Here is a 13,091-nt window from a genome sequence, read left to right on the forward strand (position 1 = left end):
GCCATATGGGGAGCACCGGCACATCATCCTCCATTTTCATTTTAGGATGCTGCTCTCACACCGACGCTCCCCAAACCGGCTACCTCGGTAGATCATTTGAATAAAAAGTCATAAAACATGCATATAAATTCAATTAGGTTTTCAAATATGAAGTTTGAGCCAACATACGACTACCAAATTTAAATAGGTTTTTGAATATGAAGTTTGGGCCAATATACGGCCACCGAATCGCCATCATAGTCCGGCTGCAAAAACAACTTGGGCTTCCAGGCCAAATGATCAGATGAACGGGGTCATGGGCGGCTAAGCCTCGACGACGTCCTCATCGTCAGCGAGCACCGGTGGAACCTCCATCGTGGGAACCGGCTCCACGGGCGCTGAGGGAGGCATGAACGTTGACGGTGCCGAGGGAGGCATGAACGTCGACGGTGCCGACGCTATCATGGACGCTGACGCACCTCGCGCCGCCAGCACCTCTTGGCCGATGCGCTCGCGGTGCATCTCGTGCCACGCCCTCGCCAATGGGTCCATCTTCGCCATGTCCGCCATCAAGATCTTGGATTCTTGAGTCATCTTGGCCAATGAAAGATGCGTTGCTCCGTTGGTGGCTTTCATGGCAGCGGCGTGAGCTTCCATCTTCGCCGCCTCCATTTTTCCCTCTCCAACGCAATCTTCATATCTTGCTTCTCGAGTATTGCCTTCCACACACTGGCAGCCCTATCCGCCGCATCCGTGTTCTCCGTTGAGGAGGATAGCATCTTCTCGAGAGGAGGCGTCCATGGCGGCCAATGTCGGCGCCGCATTCCTCTCGGCCTTGGTCTTCTTGTTGCCAATGGAGCGCCCGATGGAGGCGTCGGCGAGATCGATATGCCCATCTTCCCCGACGCCGCCCTTATTGAGAGTGAGGCGGTTGGCGTCCCATTTTTTGCAACCCTCTATTTTCTTAAAACAATGCATGAAGAGGAAAATTTTGTGCTCGTTTTGGCTCTTGTACATCTTGAGGGTGCCGATTATCTAACGATGCATGATTATATTAACAAGATATTCTATGATGCATTATGAAGTTGACATCATCAATTTGACACAGACAATACCCTTGCCGCTCTACTTCGGAGCCTTAATCTTCTCATGGTAGCCATGGAACTTGTTGTACGCCGCCTTGATGATGTTCCAACGGTGAGAGAGCGCGCCCTCGTTCCGGATCATGTGCATGGTTGCTTAGAGACCATAGTTCTTCTTCTCGTTGAATGAATCAAGGATGCGTTGTAGTAATTGCCGGCGGATTGATTGGCTCCGGTGATGGGGCAAAAGCTCACTTCCTTCCAAGCGTAGATGAGGCATTCATCCTCCAAAGACTTCCACCTAGGACCACGAGTGCCGCCGACCCGCCTGTTCCTCTTCGGCATTGTGGTCACGCCGGTGTCGGCGTCGATCAGCTCCTCCTCGGCCTCCTCCTCCTCCGCATCACCTTCGTCCTCGTCGGCCTCTTCTTCATACTCTTCGACGGGGGGTTCGTAGCCGTGGCCATGGCGTATGAAGCCGGAGAGGATCTCGGCGCCGTCAATCTATACAATAAATAACCTACTTTGAGTCGCCGGCGGTGTCTACAATGCACATGACACATAAAGAGAAGGAAAAGTCACGTCGTCTTTGCCCATGGACACGCCAGACGCGCTACCGAACACCTAGTGGGCGCTCCCGCTCTCGTCGCCGAAGAGGGTGCGGGGGAGGTCGGTGCCGTCAGTCACGTGGCAGGAGGTGCTTCCCGGGTGGCGCAGATCTGGCGACGAGTTTAGGTCGACGGAGAAGCGAAAGGCGTCGCTGCCCCTCGGCGTCGAATCCAGCGAGAACGACGCGTTGGGGTCGAAGGTCGTGTCGTCGTCGGCGTACTCGGGGGAGTAGAGGGCGCGGCCACCCATCTACGACAGACGCATCTGCGAGAGCGATGGACCCTCCGCGTAGTACCTCGGCGATGAGGGTGAACTCGAGAACACGCCGCCCAAGTTGCGGCCGGCGAGTTGCTGGCACCCTTCGGGCTGACCGCCGCCCAAGCTGAGGCACACGTCGGCAGCAGCTGCCGCTTTCGCGGCTTCGGCTTTCAACGCCTCAGTGGTGCCTTCTGTAGTCGGCCGTCACCATGGTGCAGCGGCGTTTCTCCTCGTCCCACGCCTCCTGCGACATGGTCGCCGGCTTCTCATTTGGCGCATGCGCGGCTTCGCCGGCACCGCCGGCGCCTTCGCTGCCTTCACTGAAGCCTTTTTCTTCGGCGGCATGGCGACGGCGAGGGTTTTTCTCGTTGGAGTCTGGATGAGCGATGGAGCGGCGGGCGGGAGAAATGAGCGGCAGAGGGGAAGGGGTTCTGGGGAAAAGCATGTATAATTTTGGAATGTATGGCTGACACGTGGTTCCCACGCCTAAAATCATTCGCTGCGTGAGGCGCCGGCGCTTTTTTGGGCGCGCTAGCGTGAGCGCATTTTTGATTCCGCCCCCAAAATGGTGGTGGTAGAGCAAGTCACTAAAGAAAAAAAAAAGGAAAAATGCTAGAATTAGTTAATTTTGACATGTTATTTGACATGTTATTTGTTTCAGAAAGTGCAAATATGGCTCACTATGGCGGTGCCATGGTTGACCGCCAATAAGATGAAGCAATTAATACACAGACCAATCTGACCATGGTCGGTATATTTCTCTCTTTTACAATGGGTATATGCTGATCTGACAATCTGTTGGGCGCTGATTTCATGCCATCTATATATTAGTCTGACTATTATTTCCTTCTCTTATTTTACGATGATAACTAATTAATCGGATTATTTAGTTGATTTCTTTCCAGCCTTATATTAATCTAATTATTGCAGCGTGATCTCTTGCCCAATGAAAATTGATGGAAACCAATCAGGCGAATTGATATGTACATGGAATCGTTTTTTTTTATGAACACACATGTAATTTGTGAAAAGGATACTTATGGTATAGAATTCAGTTTAACCGATTGTATCGGGCGAGCTGAAAATTTGTATTAATGCAGGATTTGGTCCAGTCGATTCAAGTTTTCACGGTTTGGCGCCAACCTTGATCTATCCTTCCCGCCAATCCAATTAGCAGCGCTAAACTGCTCCAGCGCCTCCTATAGCATATAAATAGAAGAGGCCCGAGACCACCATTTGCTGTGCTGTACCACCACCATTTGCCGTGCTCTACCACCACCATTTGCTGTGCTGTACCACCACCATTTGCCGTGCTCTACCACCACCAATTGCCGTGCTGTACCACCACCATTTGCCGTACCTATGGCTCCCACAATCCCACTCTTTAATCCTCGTAGCTTCTCTGACAATCTGATTCTCATCTCTGACGACGAGGACGACCAATCCCGACAAGTCATCGATCTCTCCGATGATGAGGGCGACGTGATAATGGTCGAACCTGACGACCAAATCGTCGTTCTCTCTGATGACGAGGCTGGCGAGATGATCTCCGGCGACAGTGGCGGAGCTGGTATAGTTGAACCCAACGAATTTCATGAAACCTTCACTAGTTTGCTGTTTAACTTGTCTCATTAGTAGATGATTATCACATAACTAGTAGAGCTGAACCCAATGATCTTTTGGTCCAGCTTCGCCCCTGTCCGGCGACTCACCTGAGGCTGGCGAGATGATCTCCGGCGACAGTGGCGGAGCTGGTATAGTTGAACCCAACGAATTTCATGAAACCTTCACTAGTTTGCTGTTTAACTTGTCTCATTAGTAGATGATTATCACATAACTAGTAGAGCTGAACCAAATGATCTTTTGGTCCAGCTTCGCCCCTGTCCGGCGACTCACCTGAGGATGGCGACACCAACCCCGGTGACTCACCTGAGGATGGCGACACCAACCCCGGTGAGTCACCTGAGGATGGCGACACCAACGACACCTCCACCAAGAGGTCCAAGAGGCCCAAGAGGTACAACACATGGTGCCACCAGGACCAACACAAACTGATGGATACCATCACGGAGATGCGTGAGAACAACTCAGGAATCATGCCCTCGGCGTTGCAAGTCCTTACGGCGCTACAGAAGGAAGGCTCCCCGCTCCTGCGCACCGGAAAACTGGATAAGAATGCCATCTACCAGAAGATACGGCATCTCAAAAAAAAGTTAGAAAAAAAATTGCATGGTCGCAGGTTCCGCGGGCCGCGTGCTCTACACGAAATAAAGATAAATGAGCGCTCCATGAAGATATGGCCAGAACTGGTTGTCGAGAAGGAGGCACAAGACGAGTAGAGGCAGGCAGCACGGCCGTAGGCGGAACCAGGGTGTAGTTCATCTAATTTTTTATGTTTTTTTCTTTTGGCAAATAAATTTTATGTGCCAACTTCATTAGACTCGTATCGTGAGCAAAATATTTAATATGCGTTGCACTTAACTTTTCTTATGCTATGTGCTTGCGCCATCCCACGAGCCCGTACTCAGAGCGAGATCATGCTTAACTGAAAACTTAACTGAAAGTGCAAACAGCTAAACTAACTGAAGCTCAACGTCTAGATTAAAAAACAACTAACAAATCACCCCTATAATCAAAAACGGGCCGGTCGGGGAGATCGAGGGCCTCGTCGCGGACCATCCACGCCTTCGGGTTCCCTGATTGGATCCAAGCAGAGCTCGAGTAGATATCGTGTCCACCGGAGGAAGGCAGAGACAATCCTTGCCCAGAGAAGGGAAAGGTGCAGTCCTCGCCCATAGTGCCAGCGTTCATGGCCGCCTACGCTAGCTTTTCCACGTCCAGGCCCTGGGTGCGACCCAGCCCTTTATTGTACATGCGAACCAGGGGAGGCACGAGCTGGGCAGTCGCTGCAACATGCCCATCAGGAGGGGCGTCCACTCGATCCACCACCAGCGGCCAAGGCCGCACTGAGGTAGTGTGCCCCAGCGCGACACGCCTCTCGGCACCACCCCTCCACCGTCGAGCCGGAGCAGCTGCCGGTGCAGCACCTGCACGGGTGTCCGGCGGCCGACGGTGATCGTCTGGAGGAGGGCCACGTCCGCCGCCATTGCCCCGGCCACCGCTGTCTCCACCTGGGTCAGGACCCTGGCCACCGCCAGCCGAGGGTCGGCCGACCTCTCCACATGTGTCCTCCACGCGAACAATATGGACCGTGGTGTCGTAGTCGAGCAGGGCAACTTCCTCCACTATCAAGGCCTCCACCGGGAGCGGCAAATCATCGCTGTCGTCGTCAAAGACTGCGAGCCAAAGCTGCTTGGAACGAGGGAGCCCGGCAAGGTTGTCCGTCCAAGCCGTGTTGCAAAAGGTCCCCAGGTCGGCACGATTGGCTGTATCCGAACGCTCTACCCAACCGAAAGAGCCTAGGATGCACCTAGCCGTGTCGAGGTTCCACGCTATCGGCGGGATGCCCACCACTTCCAGGTGAACGCAGAAGCAGAAGCGGCGGCGTGTCGCCTGAAGCTGGCGGTTCCACACGCCAAAGCAGAGGGTGAAGTCCCTTCCGTCGAACGGGTTGGTGGAGGCGATGAGCAGGTCGTCGCGGTTGGCCCTGGAGTCAAAGACCAGCAGGAGGTCCGTTGGCCAGAACCGGTGCATGGAGAAGCGCCCCTCGAGCTCGGGGATGCGCTCGACAATGGCCGCCATCGCCGCTGCACAGCTGACCGTCCGCCTCGTGCTGGAGACGAACGCCACCAGGCCCCACCGGAGGGCTCTCTCCGTAGACTCCACCTCCGGCGTCCGGTAAATGATGCCACGCTCACAGGCCGGCCGCGCCGCCTCCACCTCCACAGCCACCTCCGGAATCGTCATCATCACTCCATGAAGGAGGAAGAACATGAGCTACAAACGGGTTGGGCCTGGTTTACCTCTTTGCACAACACAAATTTATGGTCTGGATGGTTCCTGATTGTTTTTTACCTCATGTATTTCCTACTTATGGTGCTCTGTGATAAGAATGTTCTGTTTTGAGGGGTTTTGGCTGTTGCTTAGTTCATTGTCTTGCTGATGTGTGCATCTGGCAGGAAGTAGACAAAGCCACAGCAGAGGGTAAGAGGATTGGGCAACGAGAGGCTGACGCTGCTAGTGCAACTAGGCTTGCGACATGCGTCGACCATGGCCAGTGTGAGCTAGCCATTCCTTGTGCAGTGGTCTATGTCAAAAAAAATTACCTTACTCACTTGTCGGTGGAAGTTTCATTGGTTTGTGAAACAAGTATCGTGCATACTCAATTTTTATATTGCAAGCTTATATTCGGTGGGAAAATAATGATAGAGAAAAACGTATAGGTGATTCTTACTGGAAACAGTTTAAGAATATTTTCCAAGGATAGTAGTTCCGTAGTTATAAAAATATTCCACGGCTGCTCTTGTGTAGGTTTATCTAAATGAAGAGTGATTCTATAGATCTATTAAGTATTCTCAGGCGATTCTAAGGTTTATATAGTGAATTAAAAGATTCATGAAAATAATTAAAAGCTTTCTGAAGCTTTTGTCTCAACACTTTCCTCTCGACATCTCAACACTTTCCTATCATTAGTTCTACCATTTTGGTGTCACCTTGATTCTTACCTGCTTTTGTTCATCTCAGCTAACAGCGACAGAAATTTTGAAGCTTACAAAGTAACCATGATAGTGTGGCTCGCGGTGCATTGAAAAATACATGTCTTGGTATGTTCTAATTTTCGAAATCGTAATCCAGCATGCGGGTTATGTTCCAGGCAATGTATCTTAATATATTCTCGTGAAATTTTTGCAGGTTATCTTTGTCACTGAACTTACAATGAATGAATACAACTCTGCTACTAATGTTAAAAGGCTAGCAAATTACTCCAAGATGCTTACAAATTATGCCTTCCTTATTACCTTTTCCAATTGCATTATGAATTTGTTTAAATTTTGGTAAAAAAGATTTGAACTATCCACACGAGCTTTTGATTCATTTCCTTGGTCATGATGGCTCTGGCATGATGCTATGATCTTGATTCTTGAACACTAGATATATGACCTCACAACATGTGCAGGCAATAAAGATAACCCTATGCATTAGTTTAGATTGATAATTCTTGTGGTGGTTTGTTTACTCAATCAGTTCACACCTGATCTCCATAGTTATCTTGCAAGAAACCTAAGAAAGTAGCAACGGAGGCCACTCCAGTAAAAGATGTCTCACCTCGATTTTGACGGAATCCTCTTGTGCATGCTTTGCGGATCTTGGAGAACAAGGACCAATAATAGAATGTGCATGAATTGGGGTTCATTATTGTTGACCAACTGGTACCTCCTGAACACTCAGTTTTTTGATCCCTCCATGGTGACCTACGCATAAGATTCATGCGGTTAGCTTAGCATTCTCATTCAATTATCTCTCGATATTTACTCAGCCTTCAGATGATGAAAGCCTATGACAATATTTTCTTCTGAGCATTCGGATTTTTGATTCCGTTATTATCATCTACATATGAAATGCCTACAATTAGGTCAACCTGATCATCATCTTATTACTGGTTGCAACTACACAGCAGTAAGCTTAAGTTTATTGTGTCAGTTCAACGAGAAGCTAAAAGAGGGCCAGATCTACAGGCTCTAATCTTTCATGGTTGTTGGTCCCCAAAACAAATACTGGACAGCAAACCACCTCCATAGAATCAGGATCAATCAGCATACAGGTTATGGAGGTTGTACCGGAGTCTGAAAACTTCCGCTATATGAATACGACGCAAAGACATTTTATGCTATTCTACCACGCACAGGAAACAATGTGCTCTTATTAGGTTTCCAGCAAAAAAGTCTACTTATTAAAACCCGTATTACCTACCTCTCATGCTCATTCAGATGAGCCGGACGACCAAAAGTAAAAAAAAAGAGAGGAGTTGTGTCTGCAAACAAAACCACAAAAAAGAAACTATATTTTCTTTTCAATTCGTATTGCAGACCAAATCACGCTGGTCCAGCCAATGGGCTCTTTAGGGAGAAGCAGAAATCCTAGCTTTACATGGTGGCCTATCGGTTGCACACTTTATATATCACTGCAAAAGAACACTAACTGCACAGCCTATTCTTATTGAAACTACTGCCAAGACTGCAACCACAACACATGACCATATCAAACACACTAGCAAGAAGATCAACGATGAGGCTACAGATGTGGTTTCCCATCAGTTTGCTAACTTTTACATTCAAGACTACAATGTATCTATCTTATGTAATGGTAACTTTTTTTATCTTATGTAATGGTACCTTAGATGGACATCCTCATAATCCTCCGAGATTGCTTACCTAAAACTTTATGTATAATTATCCAGTGCATTAAACCTTACGTATAATTATCCAGTACCTAGAACTTCATGTATAATTATCTAGCTTAGCAAGTGATGCAGTAGTTTATTAAATATGGAGTTTATCTGCTTTTTACTTCTTTCAAATGATGCAATACTAGGCATGAGCATTCGCATATCTCTGTGCTCTTTATTTCTTCCAAATGATGCAGTCATAGGCATGAGCATTCACATATAATATAGGCATCTACTTCCTGCCAGAAGGCAGGCACATTTTATGTATCTCTCCTCCCAGTAAAACTACCATGTGTAATATGCATTTCAACTTGTAACTACCTAAAAAGCGCATACATACATGCAGAAGTAAAACAACCTTATAAGACAGGGAGCACTGCCACTAGATACAACTTTTAACAGCCACTACTATTGCTTCCTTAGATATGTACATGTAAAATAAACACTCAGTAAATAAGCGTATACATATAGCTTCTTGCTATCAGCCATGTGTCAGCACACATGGAAGAGTAAGAGTTTAACAAATTATAATCCAGATATGAAGAGGCCACAAAGAAATCAGTACTGTGGACAGGGAGCACTGCCATTGTAGTTCATATTTGTATCTCTGCTTTTAGCACTTGGTGATCGAGCTGGATTGACCACTCTCTTCAGGCGGAAGCAGCCTTCGATGCATACTCCGCGCGCACTACCAAGCACTCAAGCAGTGCATCGGCTGCAGCCAGGGACTGGTGCACGTCAGCATGAGGACCAGATTGGTGGGAGACTGAGAACTAACACCTTTGACTGGTGCAGCACCATGGCTTAGGACATCTACAATGTAGGCACTTAATCCAGGTGCTAGGATCATTTTCCTTGTAGTTATACCAAAACCCCGATCGATCTCAAGATTTAGTGTGTCGATGCGAAAAGTTGAGTCGGGCGCTAAGCCGAATTTTTTCCGCAGTACCTAGAGCGACGAGCGGCAGACATTAGGAAAAAAAATAGAATTGGAGGGTCATAATACTCCTTCCTCAAATGGAGTAGACATGTAGAAGAGAGACAACAACAACAACATCAAAGCCTTTAACCATGCAAGTTGGGGTAGGCTAGATATGAAACCCAACAGAAAAGAGGACCAAAACAAGGAGAAAGAAAGAAAAAGGAAAAAAAAAAGAAAGAAGGAAAGAAAAAAAGGGATAAAAGGAAAGAGAAAAGAAGCGAGTGACTAAGGTTCCGGCACATGGATCGCTGATCTTCATGCAGTCCTATCAAAATCCAAGACTTTAGGTACATTCCAATCCCTAAGGTCTCTTTTTATCGCCTCCGCCACATCAACTTTGGGCGTCCTCTACCCCTTCTAGTGTCCTCCATACTCTTTAGAGTTCCACTGAGCTTCTGGAGGCCTCCGCTGGATATGCCCAAACCACCTTAGTCGGTGTTGGACTAGCTTCTCATCGATCGGTGCCACCCCTAGCCTATCACGAATTACCTCGTTCTAATCCGGTCATTTCTTGTATGGCCGTACATCCAACGCAGCATGCGCATCTCCGCGACACTCATTTGTTGGATATGTTGTCTTTTAGTGGGCCAACATATTGCCCCATAAAGCATCGCCGGTCTGACAACCGTCCAATAGAACTTACCTTTTAGTTTTTGTGGGACCTTCTTGTCACATAGGATACGTGATGCCTGCCTCCACTTCATCCACCCTGCATTGATCCTGTGGCAAACATCCTCATCGATATCACCATTGCTTTGCAACATTGATCCCAAGTAACGGAAGGTGTCCCTCTTGGGCACTATCTTTCCTTCGAAACTGACATCTCCATCTCCGTCTTCGCCACCAACACCACTAAAGTCACATCGCATGTACTCAGTCTTGGTCCTGCTAAGTCTAAACCCATTTGACTCCAAAGTTTGCCTCCATAGCTCTAACTTCCTATTCACGTCGGCCCTAGTTTCATCTACTAGCACCACATCATCAGCAAAGAGCATACACCAAGGAATATCTCCTTGTATATCCTTGGCCACCTCATCCATCACCAAGGGAAACATGTATGGGCTAAGGCTGACCCTTGATGAAGAAAAAGGCAAAAATGATGGAACCGCACAAGATCAGGTGGACATTCCTAAGGAACCTTCACACTACTAAACATGTGGGCATTCCTAAGGAACCATCCCAAATGGGCGAAGATCTACAAGCGATGATTGCTTTTAATATTCTTCTTAGTTTTTCCAATAAGATATGTTCATTTCTTTGCCTTCTTACAACTAGTTTCATTTGTATTGAGAATTTTATGATGAGTGATCGATGTTCCTCTCGTTTGCATATAAGTTTCCATTTTATGTAACTACTATGTGGACAAAAAAATGCTCACATTACTAGCATATATGCATTAGTTACAACAACTAAAAGATGTAGTACAAAGTAGTGACTTTGTAGGGCATGCACAGATTAATTAAGTCCATGAATCACCCAAAGAGGCCAACGGGAAAAGATACATAAAGTTTAGCCATTATACCTGATGAACTCTGACCTTGGTCGGAATCCAATTGAAGCAAATCTCCTCATGACAGATATGCATCGAGTTAAGTTATCTCCTCTTCTGCAGTGCAACACTAGCACAATGCCGTGACCCACATCCCTTCTGCTCTGCTGCACAGATTTAATCAATTGTCGGGCGCTTGGACAATTTTCTTCCACACGACCCATATCGGCGAGCATCTGGCGCTTGGAAAAGAAAACCATTGGAGACTCGACGAGCCTTTCCTCAACCGTTTAACGGAAATCCAGCTGAATCACCACAGGGAGGCGGAAGCTCTCCATAATACATTTAACCAACAGAATCCATCAAAAAAGTTTGGTACTACAGCTGAATCAGCGGAAACTTGTTGAAGCGGTACTCTAAATCTCTGGGATTCTCCCAGCTGCAAACCTGAAACATGTGCACGAGTGAAGAAAACAAAAGAAATTGGAATTGCCACAACCATACAGGATGCATCAGTTATGGCAGCTAAAAGATGTAGTAGAAAGTTGTAATTGCTCAATGAGCTGATGAGAGTAATTTACTGCTTCTCCATACCTTGCAATGGACTGAATTTGCTCGATGCCTAGCTGATGAGAGTAACTTACTGCTTCTCCATAACTTGCAATGGGCTGTAATCTGCTTGATGCCTAGCTGATGAGAGTAATTTACTGCTTCTCTATAACTTGCAATGGAGATTTCATGAATTAGAGTCAGCTTATACGGTGCATCAGTCAGGAAAACATAATACATCTCTAAATGAGATACTAACTACTGATTTTAGTTTGGACATTAACAAATAATAATTCGATTGCACCTACTGGCTGAACAAGCTATGAACAAGGAACAAGAAATAATCAATTGCATCATCATCGGTATATGTGAGAACAAATTCGTCACTGGGACTGAACTCAAAAGCATTTGCAATCTTTGACAAAAGTATCACAGGAATTACAAAAATTGATAGTCCCCGTGAAAATCTGTAACAAGAGGGGAACTATACATGAGGAGGAGGGAACCTGCACTTGCTCCAAGGATGGCAGGGCCATGGAGTCGAGCCTGGGCGGCGCCTACGGCACGGAGAGCCGTCTGCCGATATTTCCGGCGTGAACGTGCGCATCAGCCCGCCGAGCGCGCCACCCTGCACGGCCCCGAACACCGTGACCTCGATGTGGGTGGGCAGCTTCTCCATCCACGCTCGCACCCCCGTCTCCAGCGACCTGAAGCGGCCGACTCCACCGCCGCGGTCGACGAGGAGGCCATCGCCACCAGCGTCTGCCTCTTATGCCCCACCCTTACCTTCTCGAAGCTGCCCGCTGCTCCGGCGAGGTTGCTCAGCGGTGATGATTTATCCCCTTCCTCGGACGCGAGGAACCGACCGGAATGAGTGAAAAATAGCGAACTGGAGTGCAGGGTCACGCCGAATCGCGAATCCAATAGAACGTCCTGGGGACACGGCGCACCACCGGCGAGCGGGGTTGACAGGGCCGGTCCACACATATACAGGGCCCTGGGGCAAGACGGCGAGAACGGGTTTTTTAGAATGCTTTTTAACTCACATAACATATATTAAACTACATGTTGCAAGTAAGGAAACAATATAGTTATACGAAAGACCGCTCTCTTTTTTCAAAAAGCCTACCCAATCTATCCATATTACTCAACGGCAGTGCAAAAAATTCCAATAGTAAAAGTTATAAATAGCGAAGACTACAAACACTTGAACGAGCCAAAGATGCGTCTAGGACGCGTTTAGTTGCCTGGGTTGATTTCCTGCATTACTCCACCAGCGAGATGGGAGCCCCTGCGATTCACGAACGGGTCATGGACCAGGAAAGCCGGGTAGTTTGGTAGCATGTGCGATCTTTTGCGCGCCGAAGAAGAACCCCAATCCCCATCGTTTGGTTGCCCGTTTTCAGCCCATCTTGCACGCAGGAAACAGGAATCAGCTGTTTGGTTGCTCAAATCACAGTTTCATATCCTTACCACAATTCAAATAGGGTGAGATTGGTTTACATGCCAATTCAGCCGCTCAAATACGATCAGCTGCGGGTGACCAAAGATAACCTGCAGACGAATTCTCTGAACAAGAGGATCCGGACACTCTGAAGCTCACCCGGGGCCAGGAGGTCCCGGAGATCAACAAGGACGTGTACATCAACAACAAGTGCCCTCCGGTGCATTTTTTCACTTAGTCATTTTGCTTTTCATATTTGAAATATTCTAACTTCTTCAACGCTTCCTCTTTCAGCTTAATTCATTGGCGGAAGATGGTTTCAAAGATGTATTCCGCCTACCCACTAACGCCGT

At 47.7% G+C, this 13,091-nt stretch overlaps 1 long non-coding RNA gene across 4 annotated transcripts; it reads right to left on the reverse strand.

Annotated features, from left to right (window-relative positions):
• Positions 1 to 3,702: 3,702 nt before the first annotated feature.
• Positions 3,703 to 12,256, reverse strand: LOC127342221 (uncharacterized). Of its 4 annotated transcripts, none has more exons than XR_007876359.2 (5): positions 11,801 to 12,256; positions 11,340 to 11,460; positions 10,779 to 11,192; positions 7,155 to 7,300; positions 3,703 to 4,078 (listed from the first exon to the last, which is right to left on the reverse strand). It is a non-coding gene; the product is annotated as an uncharacterized lncRNA (long non-coding RNA). The 4 variants fall into 4 exon arrangements; XR_007876360.2 differs by having other exon boundaries at positions 11,340 to 11,466; XR_007876361.2 differs by having other exon boundaries at positions 11,340 to 11,466; positions 11,785 to 12,256.
• Positions 12,257 to 13,091: the final 835 nt, after the last annotated feature.

The sequence above is a fragment of the Lolium perenne genome, chromosome 3, assembly GCF_019359855.2.
Source record: "Lolium perenne isolate Kyuss_39 chromosome 3, Kyuss_2.0, whole genome shotgun sequence".
Taxonomy (NCBI): Eukaryota; Viridiplantae; Streptophyta; class Magnoliopsida; order Poales; family Poaceae; genus Lolium; species Lolium perenne.